The 22,163-nt window shown below is 50.4% G+C and overlaps 1 protein-coding gene across 1 annotated transcript in view; it reads left to right on the forward strand.

Annotated features, from left to right (window-relative positions):
- KAZN (kazrin, periplakin interacting protein) overlaps positions 1 to 22,163 on the forward strand; it is a 461,225-nt gene that overhangs the window by 417,816 nt on the left and 21,246 nt on the right. The window lies entirely within an intron of this gene.

Below are 22,163 nucleotides of genomic sequence, written 5' to 3' on the forward strand. Positions count from 1 at the left end.
GAGGATGTAGTCTGTGTTTGATGTTCCCCCCACTCCACCCCGCCGCCCACCCGTCCCCGCGGTGTGAACGTGTGGGACCAGACCCTGTTCTCGGGGTGCGCCCAAGTCACTTTAACCCCCAAACGCCATCGTCATCAGGGTAAGGTCCACTCTCCACAAAGACTTGCGAGCCCAGCCCAGGGGCCCTGTCTTGTCTCGGTGTGTCAGAGGCCAAACGGGCTCTTTCTAACGGCCTGCCAGTTTTTAAATTGCGTTGCCGTTTCTTTCTTTACGGGGAAAAGAAAAGAAAATTGTTCCGTTTAATTTATTTGCACAAATGCAGAAGACTTATTCTATCTAAATTATTACGTAAATATTGGAATGTATATTTTTCCACAGGGTGCGGGCGGGAGGCGGGTTCTCTGTTGACTTGTCTGTTCTATGATCATGCTGCTGCCGAGCTGTGCAAGGTGGAGTTTAGGGTGGCCAGAACCCAGGGACCGTTGGACTTCCAAGCTTGCTTTTCTCGTTCTTTCTTCTTCTCTCTCCCCCATTCTCCCATCCCTGCATGGGAGTGCGCTCCGCCTTTCTTCCTGCCTGTAGCTCTCTCCAGGCCTTTCTATATATACTTATTTATCTGAAATAACAGAGCACTGACCTCAGTGAACAGAGTGCCTGCTGTCGTGGTCACCTTCTCTTGGGTCTGTCTTTTGAGAAAGGCTGCTGCGTACAGGGCGAGACAGCCGACTGCATGAGCACAGGGTCCGACCACAGGGACCCTCAGCCCGAGTTGGTTCCCCGAGGGTCCTGGAGCAGCACGCGTTCCTCGCTGCAGCTGTGTCTCATCCTTGGTTGATTTTGCACGTTGGCCGGGCAGGTGTCATGGGGGAGGCGCCCGTCTCAAGGGGCGGCCTGTTGGGGACACAGCATCCAGCATCAGCACCTCTGCCCTCCCCATTCTGCTTGGTTCCTCCAGCCACATCGCACAGAGTCTCTCGGGATCCCTCGGGCCCTCCTCCAACTTGTCACAGCAGCCTGAGCCTGCTCACCCGAGGAGAGAAGGGCTGGCAGGAGCATCTGCCTATTTGGAGAGCAGTGTTGGCCCCGGTGAGGCTTCACCAGCAAAGGAACCGTGAGCACTGTAACACCGGGTGATGGAGAACACGTGAGCTTCCGAGCCAGGGCCTCCCGAAGTCTAAAACTAGCTTTCCCTTTTCTCTTAACCTGTGAACCCCCACCTCTGCACCACCTTAAATACTAACAGCTCAATTCACACACCCTCTAAACAACAGTAGTTGCGCTTCCTGCTAGCAGTAACGTTTTCAGCTCTTACCAAGAAACAGAAGAATTTTAAATGCTGGAGCATCTCTTATCAGAAGGGATAGGATATTTTGTCCAAAGTCTCTAAAACAAACAGAAAAGCCCCAGTCAGCTGCTCCCTTTCCTTCTGACCTGATGGGGGGGTTGGAAAGGAGTAGGCAGGGTACCTAATAAGGATCTTTCTGGCCTTCGGCTGAGCCGTTTCACCCAGCCTGGCGGCGGGGGAGAGCGGCCGGAGCTGGCATCTTTCTCTACGGAGAGATATTTTAGGAAATACTTTTCTCCCCCCCCATGAATTTTTTTCTTTTGGTTGATTTTTATTGTTTGCCCTTTATTTACAAGAAAATAAGATTGCAACCCCCTCCTGGTAATGATTTAGTAGTTCCTTTTCATTTCAGTTTTTGGAAATTAGGAGATAATTCTAAGAGTTACTAAGGATGATTTATTTAAGAGAACTACGTCAAATAGCGAATGAGTTATGGGTAACAGTAGATGAAAATAACCTTTCCCGTGGGAAAGGTTTCTCGAAGGCATGGATGCAAATATAAAATATTAAAAAAAAAATCTAAATAAAGCTTATTTTAAAATATGATCGAATTCTATGTTATTTGATTGCTTCTATCTTACTCCGGGTGGGAGGCAAAGCCTGGCATGACCTGCTCCTTGGAATTCCAGGGCTGGGTCCTGAGGGGGTAATGGGAGGGGCCGAGGAAAGCTGGCTGGATTCTGGGCCCATCGAGGGGCTGAGGCTGGGGTGGCCTCCCAGAAACATCTCATCTTTGCCACCCTGGCTGTAATTTGGAGGAGCCGTCAGCATCCAGGGCAGCCCGTGGTCCTAATGCACCACCTCCGAGCCTGGCGCCCTGACCCTGCATTCTCCAGCCCGGTGGCCCCAGTCAGCTTTCATCTGCTTCCTTCTCCCCCGTGGCGCTCCTTCCAAAGACCCAGAGCGGGGCCCCAAGAGTTTGGGGCATATTACTTCCTGCAGACCTCAGTGGGCCTCTGCATTGTCCCGACTTTCCCCGCCATCCCTGGGGACTGAGAGGAGTCTAAGAGAGAAATTAAAGGATCCCCAGGGCTTCCCTAATGAAGCCAGAGTGGGCCAGGCTTTTCCAAGACCCGAGATTCACCAGATGCAAAGCCAGTCCTCCCCCTGTGAAACTCCACAGTGTGGCCTGAGAAGAGGCCACCTGGATACCCCAATCCATGATCACAGCCAGTGCCTTCAACCTCAGTCTCCCAACTTAACAACAAATCCTCTCCAGCAGTTAAGACTGATGGAAGACTAGCCTTTTAACTCCCCTTGCATTTCTGCTAGGAGACAGCTCAAAGCACCACAACGTATAGACCATGCCGAGAAGTTACAGAGCTCAGGACTGCAAAGAACTTAGGGGCATCTACCCCAGCAGCTCTCAACCTGGCCACACAATAAAATCACCTGCCGAGCTTTCTAGAAAAAATTACCAATGCCAGGTGCTACACCCCTGAATCAGAGTGTGGTTAAACCTTCTCTGGTGCAGCCAGGATTGAGAACCACTGGGCAAATGGCCCCAAATACACATGCCACAGCTTCCCTCACCCTGACCTCAAGCAGACATCACTAATCAATTAAAGAACCCTTCCTACCCAGCCCAAAGTGGCCTCTAATTTTTTCACTTTACAAAGCCTCAGACACCGCCCATCAGAGTTGGCATCCAAGGAAAAAAGCCTATTTGCCTTCACCAAACTAACCCAACCCACTACACCTAACAGATGGGGGAAACTTTGTCCCAGAGAGGAGTGATTTGGCCAAGATCCTAGCTATCGCTCCTTCAATCCCGTGGCCTTCTCAAGGGCCAGGCCACACCCGATTCAAATCCGAGTAGCTCTACTCAAAAGCCACACTACCTCCTTTGTTAATCTTCTCCAGACCTTGCCCCAAATGGTCCAGCTTCAAGTGTCGCTATTAGTCAGAAATTGGAGTAGGGCTGCCCCGGCTGCAGGGCTGGTGGACAGCTGCACAGGTTGTATACTGCATTACCCCTGTATGGATGGTGCCCTGAGCTGTGCAGTGCACAGCCTGCGTGGCTGTCCTCAGTGGCCCTCCTGCGTGCTCTCCTACCTGTGCTGGCAGGTTCTAACTGGCGTAACCTAACAGTAGTAATAACAATAATAACATCTAACATTTGTTGGGCACTTACTATGGGCCAGGGTCCATGCTGCGTGCTTGATGTGTATTAAGTCAGTTAATCCTCCAACGGCTCCATTATCGATGAAAAAACTGAGGCGAAGTAAATTGTCCGGGGTCAAGGAGCCAGGAAACAGTAGAACTGGGCGTCCAACCTAGTAAGTCTGTAGTGCCCTGAACCGCTCCTCCGTGTGGGCAGTGAGGGGCTGGGACCCAGCACGTGGGCGCCTCCAGCGCCTCCGAGGGGCCTGCTTTGAGCTTCACCCCACCCCACCCTCACCCACCAGTAGCCTCTGGCACAGCCTAGCACTTCCTTGCTTTTGTGACCTAGTCTATCTCTGTTAGCCTTTTACCTCCAGCCCAGAAAACCCACTCCCAGAGAGGGGCTGGCAGGGAGGGCAGAGCAGAAACGAGCTGTGGTCTAGCATAAGCTCTCCATCTTGGGCAGGGGATGCCTCCAATCTGCCCTGCTATGGAACCCCTCGCCGTACCAGAGCTGCCACTTCCTGAGGTGGGGGGGGTCCCCTCAGGATGGCCCAGGGGTCCCAGGAGCTGCCCCACCCCTGTCCCCCAAGGTTATGTGGCTGCTGCTATGTGCGTCACTCAACCTGGGCTCCCAGGGAATCCAGGTGTAGTGGGGCTGCATCAGATGGGGTCATCAGGCCTGTGACAATATGAGTTTGAAAGTATCTCGGAATTCTCTCGCGTTCCAGTGATTAGGACTCCACACTTCCATTGCCAGGGCCCCGGGTTCGACCCCTGGTCAGGGAACTAAGATCCCCCAAGCCGCCTGGCATGGCCAAAATAAAGAAAAAAGAAAAAAAAAATTTTAATTAAAAACTTTTAAAAATAAATAATGTCAACTGGCCCTCTCACCAAAACCCTGCATTTCCTCCCAAACATCCTACCCCAGCCCATCTGCTCTGAACAAATGACTCTTTTTTTTCAACTCAAACCCCACCAGGTGGGGCAGAACGTGCCACACTCCCCTACCTCCCACTTGTTCCCGTTTTCCCACTACAAACCTGGTACTGATAAAGAATCAAGCGGGAATACATATAATTAACTTTATCTTATAAAAGGATAGATTCATAAGTTTATATATAAAAGAATGCCCTATAAACTTAAAAATAACTTAGAGGTTTGACCTTGACTGTATGTTAGAAGTTGTTTAAATATCTAAGTCATAATGAAGTGTCACCATATAAGCAGATGGAGGGTATACATCCTGATGGCAGCTAGGGTATGGAGAATGCATACCTGAACCACAACTGCATGGTGTCTTAAAGCCCAGTTACTGAATAATCTGCAAATATGCAGCCCTGCACTCTGCATCCCCAACAAACTGAATCCTCAAGAAAATTATACCAAGAGGATTGATCTTTAAGAAGCAAAAATAGTAGCAATTGAAAACCTTGACCTTTCCTTCCTGGAAATGGCAGGAATCCTATTCCCTAGCACATCCCCAGGGAAGTCTTGTGACGTTGTCTGACCAGGTGCAGCAGCCATGCTTCTGAAGCAAAGTCCCCGGAAAACAATGGCTGACTGCTCGTTTGCATTTCTGAGTTTCAGGTTTTGGAAATCTTTGATTGCTTTCTTAATAGGTTACCAGTAGCAGTTAATTGCACCCAAATAAGAGAATCTCAAATTGCATACCTTGCTCCATCCGGAGGACCCTTGCAACCCACCAGTGGCACCAGGACAGGCCTGGGTAATCATTCCAGCTCTGGCCCAGCATCTGATTTCAAGCAAGTCGTTTAACCCGTGAGCCTCAGTGTTCTCATCTATGAAGTGGGTGTAACAGCCCTTTCCTCCTTGTGGGCTCAGAAATGCCAGCTGAATGTGTTTTGGAGCCTGGAAAGCACTGGCCCCAAGGCTTGTGTTCTCCAGGATTTGAGTGGATTTAAGTTCAACCAGAGGTAGGAAAAAAGTGTGGAAACAGCTTGACATACATCTTGAGCCCGAGGGTGACTTGATCAAAACTTATCCCTGGGGCTGAAATCAGGGCATCCGGCTGCCTGAACCTGACATTCCTCCAGCTGTGTGCACAGCCCTTGGAGTCCAGATTCCCTTCCACTGCTGCTTTGTGAGAGAATTCTGACTTCTCTGCCTTGGAACAGGGAGGGTTTGACATGTTCACCCCTAGAATCCACCAGCTCTGAAAACATTCTTTCTTGAGTTCAAATAGAAACATACTCTGATGTGGCTAGCACAGAGAAATTTAAACCATGGGAAGCAATTAGGCTGCCCAAGGCTGGGTTCTTGAGGCAGAAGCCCCAAGGGTCCCCCCAGGGTGGCATGTTTATAAGGAGACGTGTGTCAGAGCCCAAGGCCGGCCTGGTCTGGCAGGGAGGAGTGCATCGAGCCCTTTGCAGATACCCACTCATATAATCCTTCCAACAACCCTCCAAGATAAATACTGTTATTGTCCCCATTTTACAGATGAACAAACCAAGGCACCGAGAGGTGAAGTTCTTGCCCAAAGTCACACAGCTAGGAAGAGGCAGAACCCGGATTCAACTCCAGCACTCTGGCTCCAGAGTCCATGTTCTCAGTAACTGTGCTATGTAGCCTCTGATCAGCCACTGGCCCCCAACTTCTCCCCCAGGGACAACTGACCAACAAGAAGCTTCAGAGAACTTGAGAAAGCCTCACTAGCCAAGTCCTGTACAGACTAGCTCTTTGGGGCTCAGTTTCTCCACCCAACAGAGGAAGAAATTGGAATATGCAGGGGTTTGCAAACTGTCTTCCATGGGGGTTCCTCAGAGGTCCCTCAAGAGGTGGCAGGCCTCCAGCCCCACCTTCTACCAGAAGCTCTGCTCTTATCTGTTACACACTGGACCTACATTCAAGAGTCCATTGGAAGGATCCCATGATAGAAAAAAAGTGAGCAGAGAGGAAGAGAATGAGAGAAGGTTTGAGAACCATACATAGATCAGTAGTTGTCAAGCCTTGAGTTTTAAGGATATAGATTCCCAGGCCCCACCCACACCTACTGAATTAGAAGGTCCAGGGTGAGGCCCTGGGATCTGTGACCAGCTCCCCACTGTGGACTCGGTTGCAGGAGGTCACATGGGGCAATGGCCGAGGGCAGCATCCTACCCATGGGCTTTAGCATAGACTTGCCATGAGGAAGCTTCTCCAGGGGGCCTTCACAAGGTAGGTGAGGCTTCTCCATGGTGCCCCAGTGAGGGAGGAACCACACCCAGGTAAGACCCCAGGCTGCCCCCAAAGCAGAGAGCCAAGGGGACTGGCAGGTGTGAGTACCTGCTGCCTCCCGAGTAGCCTCAGAAGCCCCCAGCAGTACCCCTATTAGAGTCACAGAGAGGGTCCCAGGTTTTCCTAGAGGCACACAGCCAGGAAGTGGTGGGGGCAGAAGTCAAACCTGGCTGAATTCCGAGTCCTAAGCCTGACACCCACCGTCTCAGACGTTACCTGACCTGTGGCTGACAGAGGCTTCTGACAAGCATTGGGTGGACCTGCTGGCTTTGGCCTGGGGCCAGTGGTGCCCCTGGACCCAGATGATGAGCCCTAAACTGGGAGCAAGGCAGCTCAAGCCGTGTTCCGTGGAGCGGTCTGGGGTGGAGCTGCTACCAAGGGGCCTGGCAGTGTTCTGCCCAGACCCTGCCCTCAGGTTCCAGAGGAGGCCTGGCCTTCTCCACTCTGGAAGGCCCACCCGCCCCCAGCCCAGCGCAGTCAGGAGCCCCGAGCCCAGCTCTGGACTCCAAGTTTCCAGCTTGGCCAAGGACTTGCTGTGTGACCATGGGCAAGTCAGTCTCCCTCTCTGGGCCTCAGGTCCCCTCTAAAACAGGCCAGGGCAATAGTTACCCACTTGTGGCCTGTGGAATCTTAAGAGTCCCAGTGTCCTGGGCCACCTCCCCGACCACACTCACTGCCCTTCAGCCCAAATCTCCAGTTTATGTATCTCACAGATACAATTTCATTTGGACAAAAGTTCTGCAACGTGAAGGCAGTGGGAAATCCACAGCTTAGGTCTAAGCTCCCTCCAGCGCCCTCCAGGACAAGAGGAGGCACAGGCTGCCTCAGGCCTCCTCCTGCCCCAGCCTTGTGGAAAAGTCACTCGCTGAGGGCAGCCCCAGACTTCCCTGCTCACCCCTCCTCCCCATCAGAGAGAGATGGTACAGGCCCCTTCCCTCCTCAACCCTGGCAGAGCTGGGAAGTGGGGGCCACTCACGGGCCCCCCAACTTCTGAAAGCCTGCAAGTCGAGGGCCGGAGATCCTCCCAAGAGGCCATGCGCAGCCCCTGGATGAACCACAGTGAGACTGCGTTGAACAATGCCACTCGCAGTTCACAGCCCTTTACACTTTACAAAGCCCTTTCACAGGCAGACTAGGGTCAAGGTTAAGATGTAGATTCTAGGGACTTCCCCAGCAGTCCGGTGGTTAAGACTTTGCCTTCCAGCGCAGGAGGTGCGGGTTCGATCCCTGGTTGGGAGCTAAGATCCCACATGCCTCCAGGCCAAAAAACCAAAACATAAAACAGAAGCAATGTTGTAACAAATTCAATAAAGACTTAAAAAAATGGCCCACATCAAAAAAAAAAAGATGTAGATTCTGGGCGAACTCTGGGTTCAAACCTCAGTCCTGACATTTACCACCTGGTAACCATTTTGTGCCTCAGTTTCTTCAGCTGTACACGGACAGTAAGGTTGTCAGAGCAGCTGAAGTGAGTTACTACGTATAAAAGGCTCAGCTCAGGTAGCAATAAACGTCAGCCACAATGATGATGGCAATGGTGATGGTGACGACGATGATCCCATTTCGGCCTCTCACCGGCCCCATGAGATGGGCAGAACAGGCCCCCTTTGTACAGATGCCAAGTACGGCTCAGGTTAGTTCAGCAACCTTACCCCAGCCGCCAGGGCCAGCCCAGGTAGAGGGCCGGACAGAGCAAGAGTCTTAGAGCTGAGAGGGCTCTTGGTGGCCTCTCGCCAACCACCCTCACAGCACAGCCAGGTAGGGCATCAGTGGCCAGTTCTGGAACCCAAGGCTGCTGACTCCCAGGCCGGTGCCCGGAGCTGGCACAGGCCACAAGACTCAGCTGGGGGAGAAAAAAAATCCCTGGGTCAATAAGTTCTAGAAACAATGAATAATATCTCCAAAATGAACATTAGCTTTTCAAGGCTCTAGCAAGTTCTACAGTGAAGAAAAACATTTCACTGCTTTCCACCTCGTGTTTCCCAAACTTAACTGACCACGGAACCATGCCTTTGAGTCTGGTTCCGTGAAGTGCTCTGTGGGGCTACAGGGATGGGTGGCTCCTGCAGCCCCCTTTATTCTGTGCTTGGAGATGCTGAGTCAGTAATTCTTTGGTGACCTCTAAGTGGCATGGTTTAGCCATGGAAAGTCCCCATGGCTCACGTGGGATTCCTGTGGGCCTTAAGAAGTGAGGTGAGCCTGGCGCAAGGCCGGGTGGAGTGGGGATCTCTCTCTGCGTATCTGCTTCGCTCAGAAAGAAGCTGGGTCAGTGCACAGCATCTGCAGAGGCAGAAGGGCCCCCGCAGATTGGCTGAGAAATGCCAGTCCCAGGTGTTTGTTTTGCTGCTGTCCCAGGTGTACGCAGACGGCCGAAACTATTGCCACAGGGTCCTGGGGCGTGGAGAGGAACGGGCATGCCATCCTGCCGGGACATCTGGCCCACCCGCCCTGTTCCCCCTACCAGCTCTGAGCTGCCTAATTGCCTTCCCTGGGACAGGCCAGCAATGTTGGAGTCACATCCAAACTGGCCCCATGCCTGCCCAGTGCCAGCTTCCTTCCTTGTTAGGAGGCTGATGTCTCTGGGGGTGGCATGGAGCTCATGGTCGGGGGCACGCGGGCCAGGGAGGGGAGAAGGCCCACTCTGTCAGCGGTCACTGCGGGGACCAGAGCTGTGGCGGCAGGAGAGGGAGCTCTCTGCAAGGCGGAGGGAACCTGAGGGCTGCCCACAAACCGAGTGTCAGAGACTGCAGCGCGGGAGTGCGAATCATTCCCAGGTCCCCTCCGTCTCCTCCTGTGTGTGCAAGAAACACACATTCATTTTAGTGAGAGTCTGAACCCAGCAGAATTGATCAAAACCAAGCAATCAGGGAGGGGTGTCGAGGAAGGACCCAGGCTTTGGAGCCAGATCTTTGGGTTTGAGCCAGCACTCAGCCAGGGACCCTAAGCCAGTCACTTAGTCCCCTCTGCACCTCAGTTTCCCCCTCTGTAAAATGAAAATAAGACTGCCTACCTCACAGGGCTGTTGCAAAGATGGAATCAGAAATGGGTAGACGCGTCCGGCATGCGGCAGCTGCCTGTCCCAGCACTGCAGGAGATTCAGGAGACAGGAAGCTGGGGCCAGGGAGACGAAACACAGGCTCTGGGGCCCGGCTGTGCCCTGTGCACACAACCGATGGTGTTTCTGAGCTCGACTTTCCTCATCTATAACGTGGGCCTCTGGGAACCCGTGTCCACCTTGAGGGGGAGGACGCAGTGCGTTCACACCCACGCGTCGCGAAGCACCAGGCAGTGCTGTCCTGATGCGGAGGCCTCCGGGGGCGAGCAGAGTGACCGCGGTCTCTGCTGTCTCAGATCAGCTCTGCGGGGCCCCGCTGCAGAGTGCTGTGGGTGACGATGACGAGGACCCACCTCTGTGAGCACCCTCACAGCCAGCCCTGGACTGGGCTCGCACACTCCCACTGAGTCTAAAGGAAGTAGCCTTGCTGGGCTCTAGTGCTTCCAAAGCTCCTGGTTTTTCAAGAGAAACCAAGAATGTCATATAATACACCCCAATTCTTTAATATTGGCCACTACTTTTGTTTTTAAGTTTAGTGTCCTTTAGGAAAAAAAAATGCCACGGCCCCAGTATGTCTCCAGACCACCGGCTTCGCTACCTCCCTTCTGGACTCTCTCTGTGGGCCGGTCCAGCCCTGGTGGTCCTCGTCTTCCCCTTGACCAGTGATTCCCAGGCCATAGGTGCCCATTTCATTGGACCATGTCCTCCTTCACCAGAGGGCCCTCCTGCCCTTCCCTCCCTGGACAGCCAGGCAACAGGGGGACCGCACTCATTTCTGACCCCGAGCAGTGTCCCCAGGGCTTGGGGTGTTAGGGCAGAAGTGGGGGAGCTGCCCTCAGAAGCCTGGAATCAGCACCGGAGCCCCCAGGGGCCCGTATGGCCGGCAGGACTCGGGGTCAGACCGCCTGCAGCCTGAGAGCCCAGCTAAATCATTTCTCGTGGACTTGGCCGGGTTCCGTGGGACTCAGAGATGGAGAGGGTGTGGGCGAGGGAGCACTTCCGGTGAAGGTACTGATGGACCTGACAAAGGGGTGACGCTCTGCTCTCCCAGAAATTTCAGCAGGATGCATGGTCATAAGTGTGAAGAAAGCCATAAGCTGGAAACCCAGGGATATGGAGAGGGGGTCAGGCTGAGGACTGAGGACAAAGGCTGGCTGCTGGGGGGTTGGGGGCAATGATGGAAGCCGGGAGAGAGAAGTACAATATGATTTGCTGACCTTCACGGAGGGCCTGCTGTGCCAGGTGTGTGTAGGCACTCTACACACACTCATTAAGTCATTCAACATACACTGGCTGACCACTTCCTATGTGCCAGGCCTAGAACTAAGGGCTGAGGGTGCAGATGTAAATGATGAGATGACATAAATTATTCTAACACAGTCCTCACCAAAATCATATGAGGTGTGTGTTGTGTTATTGTCTCACCCTTACAGATAAGGAAACTGAGGCCCCAAGGGGCAACATAAATGGCCCAAGGAGACGTAGTCAGCGACGGAACAAGGCTAAGAATTGGGGTCCAGCAGACTATTGCACTACACCACTTTCCAGGCAGATAATGAGTGAAGATGATAAAACCGTGAGCCATTAGAACAATCTAGTCCTGGAGGGAGGCAGAGAAGAGGTGTCACAATTAAAGGAGGTCATCTAAAAGCGGGGAAAGGCTTATTTCTCCAAATGAGTGGAAACTTCCTAGGATGTTTTGCCTTGTGCCAAGGCTCTGGCAAACATATCAGTGGGTTTGAGAGGGGTGTCAGTCCGCAGTGAGCATGGTGGCCACCAGCCCTGGCTCCAGACTCCGCCAGGGATCGTGTTTCAGGATGCATGACGAACAGCCATGGCTAGCACCAGTTTTCTCCCTGACATTTCCTATAGCATCTGAGTTGCAAGAAGGCCCCCAGCACAAGCCTCACCAAAGTGCTCTTCATTTTGAAGGAAGTTAACCGAATACCGCCCTTAAACATCTTTGCTGTTCCTATTGCCCTTTGGGCAAGAAATAAAGTCGCTCGCCCCTGGTGCAGGAAACTTCCAGGAGGCACTGTGAGGCATTTTGAGGAGGCAGGAGGTCAGACAGGTGCATTATTCGATGAGGATGATCCCAAAGGAGGCGCTGCCTCCAAAGGCCACACCCAAGCCAGAGCTTCATGGATCTGACTCAGCTGTGGTGCCCCGGCCCAGCGAGCAAACGGACTGGGTCTCACGGCCAACACAATGACCACAGTCCATGTGGCTCATGGAAGCAGGCTGAGCAGAGATGTCCTGAGGCCCACAGGGGAGCTGGGAGGGTCGGTGAAGGGAAGGAGAGGCGGGACTGCAGATCCATTAGGGGTTCTCAGACCCCACAGCTATCCATCGCTTCCAGCTTTGCCTCTAAGAACTGCACCGACACAAACTTGTACTGTCCCTACATGGGCATGTGGAGAGAACCCTCCTCCTGCCTGTGGCCTTAAAGAGGCCCCTCGTTTCTCACAGAATTCACCTTTCAGGCCCATCCACCAACAGAGAAGTTGGCCAGGAAAGCAGGTTGAAAAAGAGAACTAGCTGTGGGAATACCTGGGGAGGCCAGCAGCCGGCTGGAATACTTTCCTGGTGGAAGCAAAAAAAGGGAGGAGACATCAGCTGCAAGTTAGAGTCTAAGAAGGACTTTCCCAAATGTGGGCACTATTCAGCATTACAACAGGTTAGCGAGGAGGAAAAAGGAACGTTTCGATACATTTTTTTAAAGCATACAGTAGTTGTCATTGGATCATAGTATGTTTGCCTTCCCTGGACCTCTTCTGAGCGTCTTCCTCCGAAGTCTGTAAAATTAGAAAGTACTTGCCAAGCACATACCTGGGAAATGAGCCTTGTCGACTCCACCAAGTCAATTCCCTGCTGCCTTGGAAAATTCTCAGGGGGTGGGGAGGAGGGGCTGGCAGGAAGCATGGCTGGAGGAGGGTGTCCTCTGAGGCTGGGGGCAGGGGACCTGTCGAGCTGGGATCAGACACAGTGAGCACAGCTTAGGCTCAAATGAGGGGAAAGGGAAGTATGCGGGCGAGTTTTAAGCATTAAGTAGTTATCACTGATGAGAGCAGAGCTCTGTGGGCTTTTTCCGGGTACCACATGGTTTAGTGTATTTGAAGGGACACGTTGGGTGGGAGTGCCATCAGCTTTTAGCTCAGGGCCTCCAAAGGCCTGCTTGGCTCTGGGGTCGGGGTGTTGGGGATTGGTGGCAGCCCACCTGGGGACCTGCTGTTGACCCCGCAGCTAGACAGTTAGTGACTTGATGCCGTTTAGACCACGCTGTCCGGTCCCGGTGGCCCAGGCTCAGAGGGCCTGACCTTTGCACTTAGTATTTCACGGGAGTTGTGACCGGGCGCTGGAGCAAAGCATCTCCCTCCAACACAGCGGCCGTTATCAGGCCATAAAACATCATTTTTTCACCTTATAATGCAGTGTTTAAAAAATGAGAATTCAGCGTTTGGCCTGAAAGTGCTGGCAGGGGCTCCCCTGCCACTGTCCGAGGGCAGGGAGTTTAGACGGGAGTCGGCTGTCGGAGCAGGGCTGGTCTGAGGACAGAGGGGCCCGGGGGGAAAGGATGGGGGAGCTGGGAGCAGCCTCTAGTGGGTGGAGGCTGGGGATGCTGCTAAACACAGACGGCCCCCACGACAAAGAATGGTCTGGTCCCGAACGTCATTCAGTAATGCCAAGGTCAATAGGCCCTGAGACCATGTGTACATTCAAGGAACCAGCATCTTGAGGCGGCCTAAAGGAGGTGGGGCCAGCAGGAGGTGAGCCTGGAGAGGGAGGCCTGCTCCCTCCCTCCTCACCTCCCGTCCTACCTACCTTCTTTTTTTTTTTTTTTTTGCGGTACGCGGGCCTCTCACTGTTGTGGCCTCTCCCGTTGCGGAGCACAGGCTCCGGACGCGCAGGCTCAGCGGCCATGGCTCACGGGCCCAGCTGCTCCGCGGCATGTGGGATCCTCCCGGACCGGGGCACGAACCCGTGTCCCCTGCATCGGCAGGCGGACTCTCAACCACTGCGCCACCAGGGAAGCCCCTGCCTACCTTCCTTTAACCAAAACGTACAGAGCCCCTTCTGTTCCAGGCAGCAGTGGGCTGGAGCTCATACAGGCTCACAAACTAATTTCCAACCCCATGCCCAGGGGCATCCTGCTGGCAACTGAAACTGGCCACAATGGGCATATTTACACCACAGAGATGGGCAAACAAATGCTATAAACCAAACACTTTTTTTTTTTTCCCCCAAAGCGCTTTTTAAAAATACGAGAGCTGGTTGTTAAACATTTACTAGCACACCACTGGTCTGGGCCCTTGCTAGGTACCAGGGATACCCAGAGAGCAGAACGGGGCCAGCTCCTGTCCTCGTGGAGTTGAGATCTAGTGGGAAGCCAGACGCCCATCAAACAATTACACGATCATTAATTACCTTCAGCTGTGAGAAGTGCAGGCTCGGTACCTGGAATGAGAGCTTGTGTGAGTGTGGTTTGAGGGCTGTGGAGGGGTGTGTGTTTCAGGGGGTGACTGACCTATGCCAGGTGACCAGAGAAGGGGTCCCCGGAAGAGGCGACATTTAAACAGAGCCCTGAAGGCTTCATAGGAGTTCCGGCAGAGGAGACAGCAGCTGACCACCTTTCAGGCAGAGAGGGGAGCAGGCACAGCTGATTGGAGATGGTGGGTGGGAGAGGCAGGAGCACCAGGGAAGTGGTCCCAAGAAGCCCAGGGAAGGGGTGACAGACCAAGGAGAAGCTGGCAAAGTCGGCAGGGCTGGGCCACACAGAGCCTTGTCATGTGAGGAACTTGGCTTTTATCCAGGGAGCCAGTGAAGCGTGTTGAACAGACAAGGTCCCTGGGCAGATTCAGATGAAAAGCAAAGCAAAGTGGTATTGTCCATCCCCTTCCCATAACTTGGGCTTTTACCACCACTAATGGTATTAAGCAACACCATGAACCAGGCCTGGGTAATAGAGATGGAGAGATTTGAACACTGACTCAGGGGTTCCCTTCAGGCAGGGCAGGTGGACAGACCCATGCACGGCAGTGCCAGCAGAACGTGAAGAGTGCTGCATGGACAGTTCACACAGCAAGAGGGGTGTCCAGTCAGGGCAGTGTGGAGGAAGGCAGACTCTGGAGGACCTCCCACTACACCTGAAACAAAGCATACTTTTCAATACATCGCTGGCCTCATCAAAAATCAGGGAAATTCCCAAGGCACTTCCGTCCAAAAATAAAAGGCCATGAGCCAATACCAGGACAGGAGCAGTGAGTGATAACCAAAGGCAAAAGCTGGAGTTTGTCCTGGACACAGATGCTGATATCAGGACCAGTGACAGGGGAGTAAACCTTGGGGTGTGCAAAACGAAGCGTCAGAAACTGCGACTCTCTCATTCTTCCAGGGCCTCTCTGATGCGGGTGGAGTGGTCCCTGCCCCCAAGTATCATCCCCACTCCCTATCTCCTCCCCACCCCAGCAGAAGCAATGTCCATCCTCTCAGGAGGAAAGCATCTCTTATTTAGAACCTAGAGAGTCCCATAATAAGATCAAATATGAGTTCAGCATGCATGAGAATCAGCAGAAACAAACAACAAATTTGGACCCTCCAAGCCCTCTCAGATACAGTAATGATCAATACCAAATACAACATAATATGTATGCAATATTTAAGGAAATGTAAGATTAAATATTTAAGGATATTTAAGGAAATGTAAGACATCATAGACTTGAACAAACAACAAGAGACTATCTGGAAAGACCAGACGAACTTGAAAAAGAACCAAATAGAAATTTTAGAAATGAAAATATATATATATAGTTGTTAACAAAACAAAACAAAACAAAAGATGGGTTAAACAGCAGACTAAATAGCTGAAGAGAGAATTTTTTAAATGGAAAATATGTCTAAGGAAATTACCCAGACTGCAATGCAGAGAGATAAGTTGATGAAAACCATGAAGGAGAAATCAGAGCTTTCTGGCCCACTACAATAGCCACTAGCCACATATGGCCATGTAACTTATATTTGGATCAATTAAAATTAAATTAAATTTATAAATCAGTTCCTATGAGCACATTTTTTCTTTTTTTTTTTTTTTTGCGGTACGCGGGCCTCTCACTGTTGTGGCCTCTCCCGTTGCGGAGCACAGGCTCCGGACGCGCAGGCTCAGCGGCCGTGGCTCACGGGCCCAGCCGCTCCGCGGCATGTGGGATCTTCCCGGACCGGGGCACGAACCCGCGTCCCCTGCATCGGCAGGCGGACTCCCAACCACTGCGCCACCAGGGAAGCCCCTATGAGCACATTTTAAGTGCTCATAGCCATGTGGCTAACAGCTGCAATGTATATTGCAGGCAGACCTCAAAGATGTCATGGGTCGGGTTTCAGACCACCACAGTAAATACCACAATAAAGTAAGTCACATGAATTTTTTGGATTCCCAGTGCATATAAATGTTATGTTTACACTGTGCTGTACTCTATTAAGTAAGCAATAGCATTATGTCTAAAAAACAGTGTACATACCTTAATTTAAAAAGACTTTATTGCTATCAAATGCTAACCGTCATCTGAGCCTTCATCAAGTCGTAATCTTTTTGCAATAGTAACATAAAAGATCACTGATCACAGGTCACCATAACAAATGTAATAATGAAAATGTTTGGAATATTACGAGAATTGCCAAAATCTGACACAGAGACATGAAGGGAGCAAATGCTATTGGAAAAATGGTGCTGATAGACTTGCTTGATGCAAGGTTACCACAAACCTTCAGTTTGTAAAAAAAAAAAAAATCAGTATCTGCAAGTACAATAAAATAAAGTGCAATGAATAAAAAGGTATGCCTATATACATGTCCATTATCACAGAAAGTTCTATTGGACAGCACTAGGTTATAAGATAGGGAAGACAGTCTAACCTCAGAAGGAGAGCAAACAGAGAATGGAGAAGAGGTAATGGTTGAGAATATTCCAAAAATGAACCCACAGATGCAGGAAGCACAATTTATATCAATCAGGATAAATAAAAAGAAAGCTACCTGTAGCCACATCATAATGAAACTGAACACCAAAGAGAAACTCTGAAGAGTAGCTAACAAAAAAACTATCAGACTGGAGCTGACTTCTCATTAATGAAAAGGAGAGAGAGATAGTGGAGCAATGTTTTCCAGTGCAAAGAGAAAAAAATAACTGTCAGCCTAAAACTATGTACCCAGCAAAGCTCTTTAAGAACAAGGATGACATATAGACCTTTTTCAGATAAACAAAAGTCATAAAAGCTTACCACCAAAATAATCTTTATGAAGGAACTTTTAAATCATGTTCTTCAGGAATAAGAAAAGTTATCCTAGAAGTGAGGTCTGAGACACTAGAAGAAATGATGAACAAAGAAACTGGTAAACATGTAGGTAAATTGTTTTAAGCAAATATTACCAGTATAAAGTAATCATGATGACAATATCTAAATTGTAGGACTTTTTTTTTAAAGGATGGAATTAAAATACTGGACATGATAGAGTGTAAGTCAGGAAGAGCGATCAGAAGTGATATGTTTTAGGGCCTTCACTGGTGGCGCAGTGGTTATGAATCCACCTGCCAATGCAGGGAACACGGGTTTGATCCCTGGTCTGGGAAGATCCCACATGCCGCAGAGCAACTAAGCCCGTGCGCCACAACTACAGAGCCTGCGCTCTAGAGCCCGCGAGCCACAACTACTGAAGCCCATGTGCCTAGAGACCGTGCTCTGCAACAAGAGAAGCCACTGCAACGAGAAGCCCACGCACCACAACGAAGAGTAGCCCCCACTCACCACAACCAGAGAAAGCCCGCGTGCAGCAGTGAAGACCCAACACAGCCAAAAATAATAAATAAATTTATTTTATTTTTTAAAAAAGAAGTAATATGTGTTAAATAACTTACTATTTAGGAGAGGGCATTAAGATATTGATAACCCCAGGTTTTAAGTTAAATATGCATAGTACATCTCAAAGAGTAATCATTAAAGAAGGTTCTAGAACTTCAGCATACATCAGAATCACCTGGGGGCCAGGAGATCTGGGGTGGGCATCTAGAATTTTCACTTCCAACAAATTCCCAGGTGTTGCTGCTGCTACTGGCCCAGGGACCACACTTAGAGAACTACTGAACCAAAAACAGAGAGATAGGGTGCTTCACTTCCAAACAAACAGAGGGGGTAAAATGGAATGAAAAAACAAAAATCTTCCATCCAGACTAGCTCTGCCCAGTAAAATATAATGCAAGCCACATATGTGGTTTTAGATTTTCTGGTAGATGCACTAAGAAGTAAAGAGAAACAGGTGAAATGAGTCGTAGTAATGTATATTTTTTAACTCAATATACCCAAAATATTATCATTTCAATATGTGACCAATATAAAAATTATTAATGAGATATTTTACATCTTTTTTTGTACAAAGTCTTCAAAATCCAGGGTGTATTTTATACCGTGGACACTTCTCAATGGGGACTAACCACACTGCAAACGCTCAATGGCCACATGTGGCTTGTGACTACTACACTGGACAGAGTGGGTCTAGACTGTGAGGGACATGAGCCTGCAGAGGACAGAGGTCCCGCTCAATCACTGAGCACACACTGTGTGCCAGACACCGGGTTGAGCACTCTGTCCACATCATACATCATCTCCTTTCATCCCCACACAGACCTGTGAGATTAGCTTTAATATCACCCCATTTCACAGATGGGGAAAGCGAGGCTGAGAAAACTGAAAACACTTCCCCATGATCATCTGGCTGGTAGGCAGCAGAGCTGGGCTTCACACCAAGGTCTCTCACAGTCCACTGCCACCTCGGAACCTCAGGGTTTCTGTAAAGGATTTTCTATAGCAGGCCAGATAGTAAACATTTTAGGCTTTTGGGACCAATCTGTCACAACTACTCAGCTCTGCTATTGTAACAGGAAAGCAGCCTTAGACAATGTTTAAGCCTTAGCCTTAAACAAATGAGCATGGCTGTGTCCCAATAAAATTTTATCTCGGGAAACAGGTAGAGGGCTGGATTTGGCCCTTGGGCTGTAGTTTGCCAACCCCTGTGCTAGGCTAGCACAGCTGCCTCTGTAGGCCCAGTTTGAGGGAGAACTCAATGACTAATTGCTGAGGTTCTGCAGTGCATGCATGTCGGGGGTGGTTGGGAGGGTGAGACCCTCTCCTTCCAGAATCACCATAGCCCTCCTGGTGTCCGGAAGGATCCAGAGTGGCTGCTTGTTGCTGGCACCGCCTCAGAGTCTGCCAGGGGCTCGGTCAGCCCCTCTAACTCCCCAGCCTCCTCTGAGCTTCTGGCCATAAACATGAATTATTCCCACTCTCAGGGCTGAGACAGAGGGGAAATAAAAGCCAGGACTGATGGAATCCCAGACATAAAATCTGGCACCATAACGCCTACATTTTGGAAATTGCCTTTAATTAACGGTTTATGGCCGCAAAGACTCCCCCCACCCTCCGTCCTTCTGCAGCATCTTCTCCTTGGCGTTCAAGTCCTGGGGGTCAGGGTGGGGAGGGGGTGAAAGAGGTGGGCTGGTGAGCAGCTGTCTTTTCTCAGAAACCAAAATGTGTGGTTTGCTCATATGAACCCAGCTTGGCCTCTGGCATTCCTGGAGCCTGGACTCCATAAACAACGTGAACTGAAAAGCCAGCTCCCCGCACAGGCCCGAGGCCTGTTAGCTATAGAATAACCTGCACACACTCACAAAGACACACCAAGCTCAGGAAAACACACACTCACGAGTGTGTACACACACACACACCCCGGAAGTCTGCTTTTTCTCTTTGTCCACTTATCTGTCATTCCCTCTCTACTCAGTCTCTCCAGCCTGTTTATCTTCTTGTTTTTGTGTCTCTGTAACACTATTTCTTCCTGAAGGTTTGCCCTTTGAGTCTCTCTTTCATTCTCTCTCTCTCCTGTCTTTCCCCATCCTATGCCCCTTGATCTCCCTTACTGGGGACATATAGTCAAGCACCACAAACACACCCTTAGCCCCCACCTTGGCACAGAATCCACAAATTCGCCCCTTCCCTCACAGGTGCCCCCTCCCAGCCAGGCCAGAGTCTGACTGGGACGATGAACTTCTGCCCAGGTGGGCTTGACAACAGGTGGGACTGGGTTCCCTCCCTAAGCACCTGAACTGAACTCAAATCACATTTCATCCCAGGAATGCAGGGAGGACTGAGGCAACGACTGCTAAATTCTAGGTGTAGCCAAAAAAATTGCCCAAGCCCCAGGGGAGAAGCCCTTTATTACCAATAATAGTCACCCTTGACTGAGTGCCTACTATGGCTTCACATTCAGAATTTACAATAGTCATGCTAACCTAGGCGGTAGATATTATTATTGAATATTATTCCCATTTTATAGATGGGAAAACTGAGGCTTCAAGAGGTAAAGGAATTTGCCTAAAGCCAAAGTCTATTCAACTCCAAAGCCTGGTCTCTTCCCACAGGGCTGGTCCAAACGGACAACATGGGCTGTGTCTTGAGATTTGGGGTAACCAGATTGAGCCACACATGGTCTCTCATCTTCCCAGAATCATGAAACAGAGACAGGACTCCACTACAGGAATAAGGCAGAGGTTCTCAGCTCTCTCCAAGCAAAGAAGGACACCCTGTTTGGGTGCCAGTGGTCAACACCTGTAGGACCCAATCAGAAAGGCTTCCCTGCCAGCCAAGCCTGTCCTTGGGAGCACGGTTCCAGCAGGAGGGGACCCCTAGGCTGAGGTCTGTGCCCTAGCCAGGCAGCTAGCTCTCTTACCAGGCAAGGTCTTGGAGCCCCCAGGCAGGGCTGCAGAGGCAGCTGCTCTTTCCGCATTCCGGGGCACCATGGCAACACGTGTGCTCAGATTGGCGACCTGCACGTAGTCTGTGCCATCTGCTGTTTTCCGGGCTGGGGGGTGCGGGGGTCGCCTTCCGTCCACCTGAGAAGGGAAATATAATGATGCTGCAGTGACCTCTCACCCCTACCCATCCAGTATAGATAGGTCCCATCACCACCACTGTCACTGAGTCTGCAGGGCAGCCCAGAGAAGGAGGCAGAAGGCCGGGAGCAGCCTGACAACTTGCAGGGGTGGAAACTGAGGCACGAGGCACCATCTCTGCCCACCCAGAGTTAGATTGCTCTGCCCAGTGCCCTGCTGGACTAGGGGTGGCATCTTTCAGGCCGGGTGACTGTGGGCCCCAAAGGGCTCTTGGCTGGGCAGTTAGAGGCCCCCAAGCATTGGGGAGAAAGGTTTCGGTAGACCTGGGATGAAGGAGAAGTGTGTGGCCGCCAAGCTGGTATAGCCAGTTCCCAAGAGTCATCCAAGGTGTTTCAACAGAGGGAGGCAAGGGAACTGGGGGAAGGGGCTTTGTGACTTGAAAAAGTAAGATTTCTAGGCTGTGTTTTTTTTTCAATTTCAAAAATAATATAGTCAATGCAGAAAACTTGGGAAATAGAAAAACATGCACACACACTGTCACACTCACAAGTGCACACACACATTCATGCACAATTACCCATCACCCCTTTCCAGAGGTAAAGACTTCTAACATTTACCCACCTAGTATAATATAATACATTACATATATATGTAATACACATAATTATATTATACATTATATATAGTCATATTTTTTTTAATGTGGTTGGGATTACATTGTACGTGCTATCTTGTACTGTGCTTTTACACTTGACAATAGATTGTGAACATTTTCCCATGTCAAAACTATTCTCCTGGGCTTCCCTGGTGGCGCAGTGGTTGAGGGTCCGCCTGCCGATGCAGGGGACACGGGTTCGTGCCCTGGTCCAGGAAGATCCCACATGCCGCGGAGCGGCTGGGCCCGTGAGCCATGGCCGCTGAGCCTGCGCGTCCGGAGCCTGTGCTCCGCAACGGGAGAGGCCACAACAGTGAGAGGCCCGCGTACAGCAAAAAAAAAAACCTATTCTCCTGTGACAGATTTTTAAATTAATTGCTTATATTCCAACATATGAATGGAGCATCATTCATTCAAACTCCCATCCATAACCATTTATACTGCTTCCTAATTTTTTAATTTTTCCAATTTTTTCATTATAAACTTATACATGTTTATCATGGAACTTTGATGATACCCAGAGTTATAGCAAGAGAGACATAACCTCATACTTCCAAACTCAGTAACTATAACATTTTTGTGTTCTCCATGCCCATTGTTTTACTATGTGCCGATTTGATGGATACGCATTTTTTACATATTAGAATGATTTATAATATACAATACAATATAGGGTCATTTCAAATCAGGCTTATTCTTTAATACTTGTCATCTCTCACGGTATTGAGTTTGTCCATTTGGGTTTTCATTTAACCCTGCTTTAGAGAAAGATTCTTTTCCCTTCTCAGTTGACTCTTCACCACCTGAACTTGGTATATTTATCAAGTGTTGATGC

This window comes from Phocoena phocoena, chromosome 1, assembly GCF_963924675.1.
Source record: "Phocoena phocoena chromosome 1, mPhoPho1.1, whole genome shotgun sequence".
Taxonomy (NCBI): Eukaryota; Metazoa; Chordata; class Mammalia; order Artiodactyla; family Phocoenidae; genus Phocoena; species Phocoena phocoena.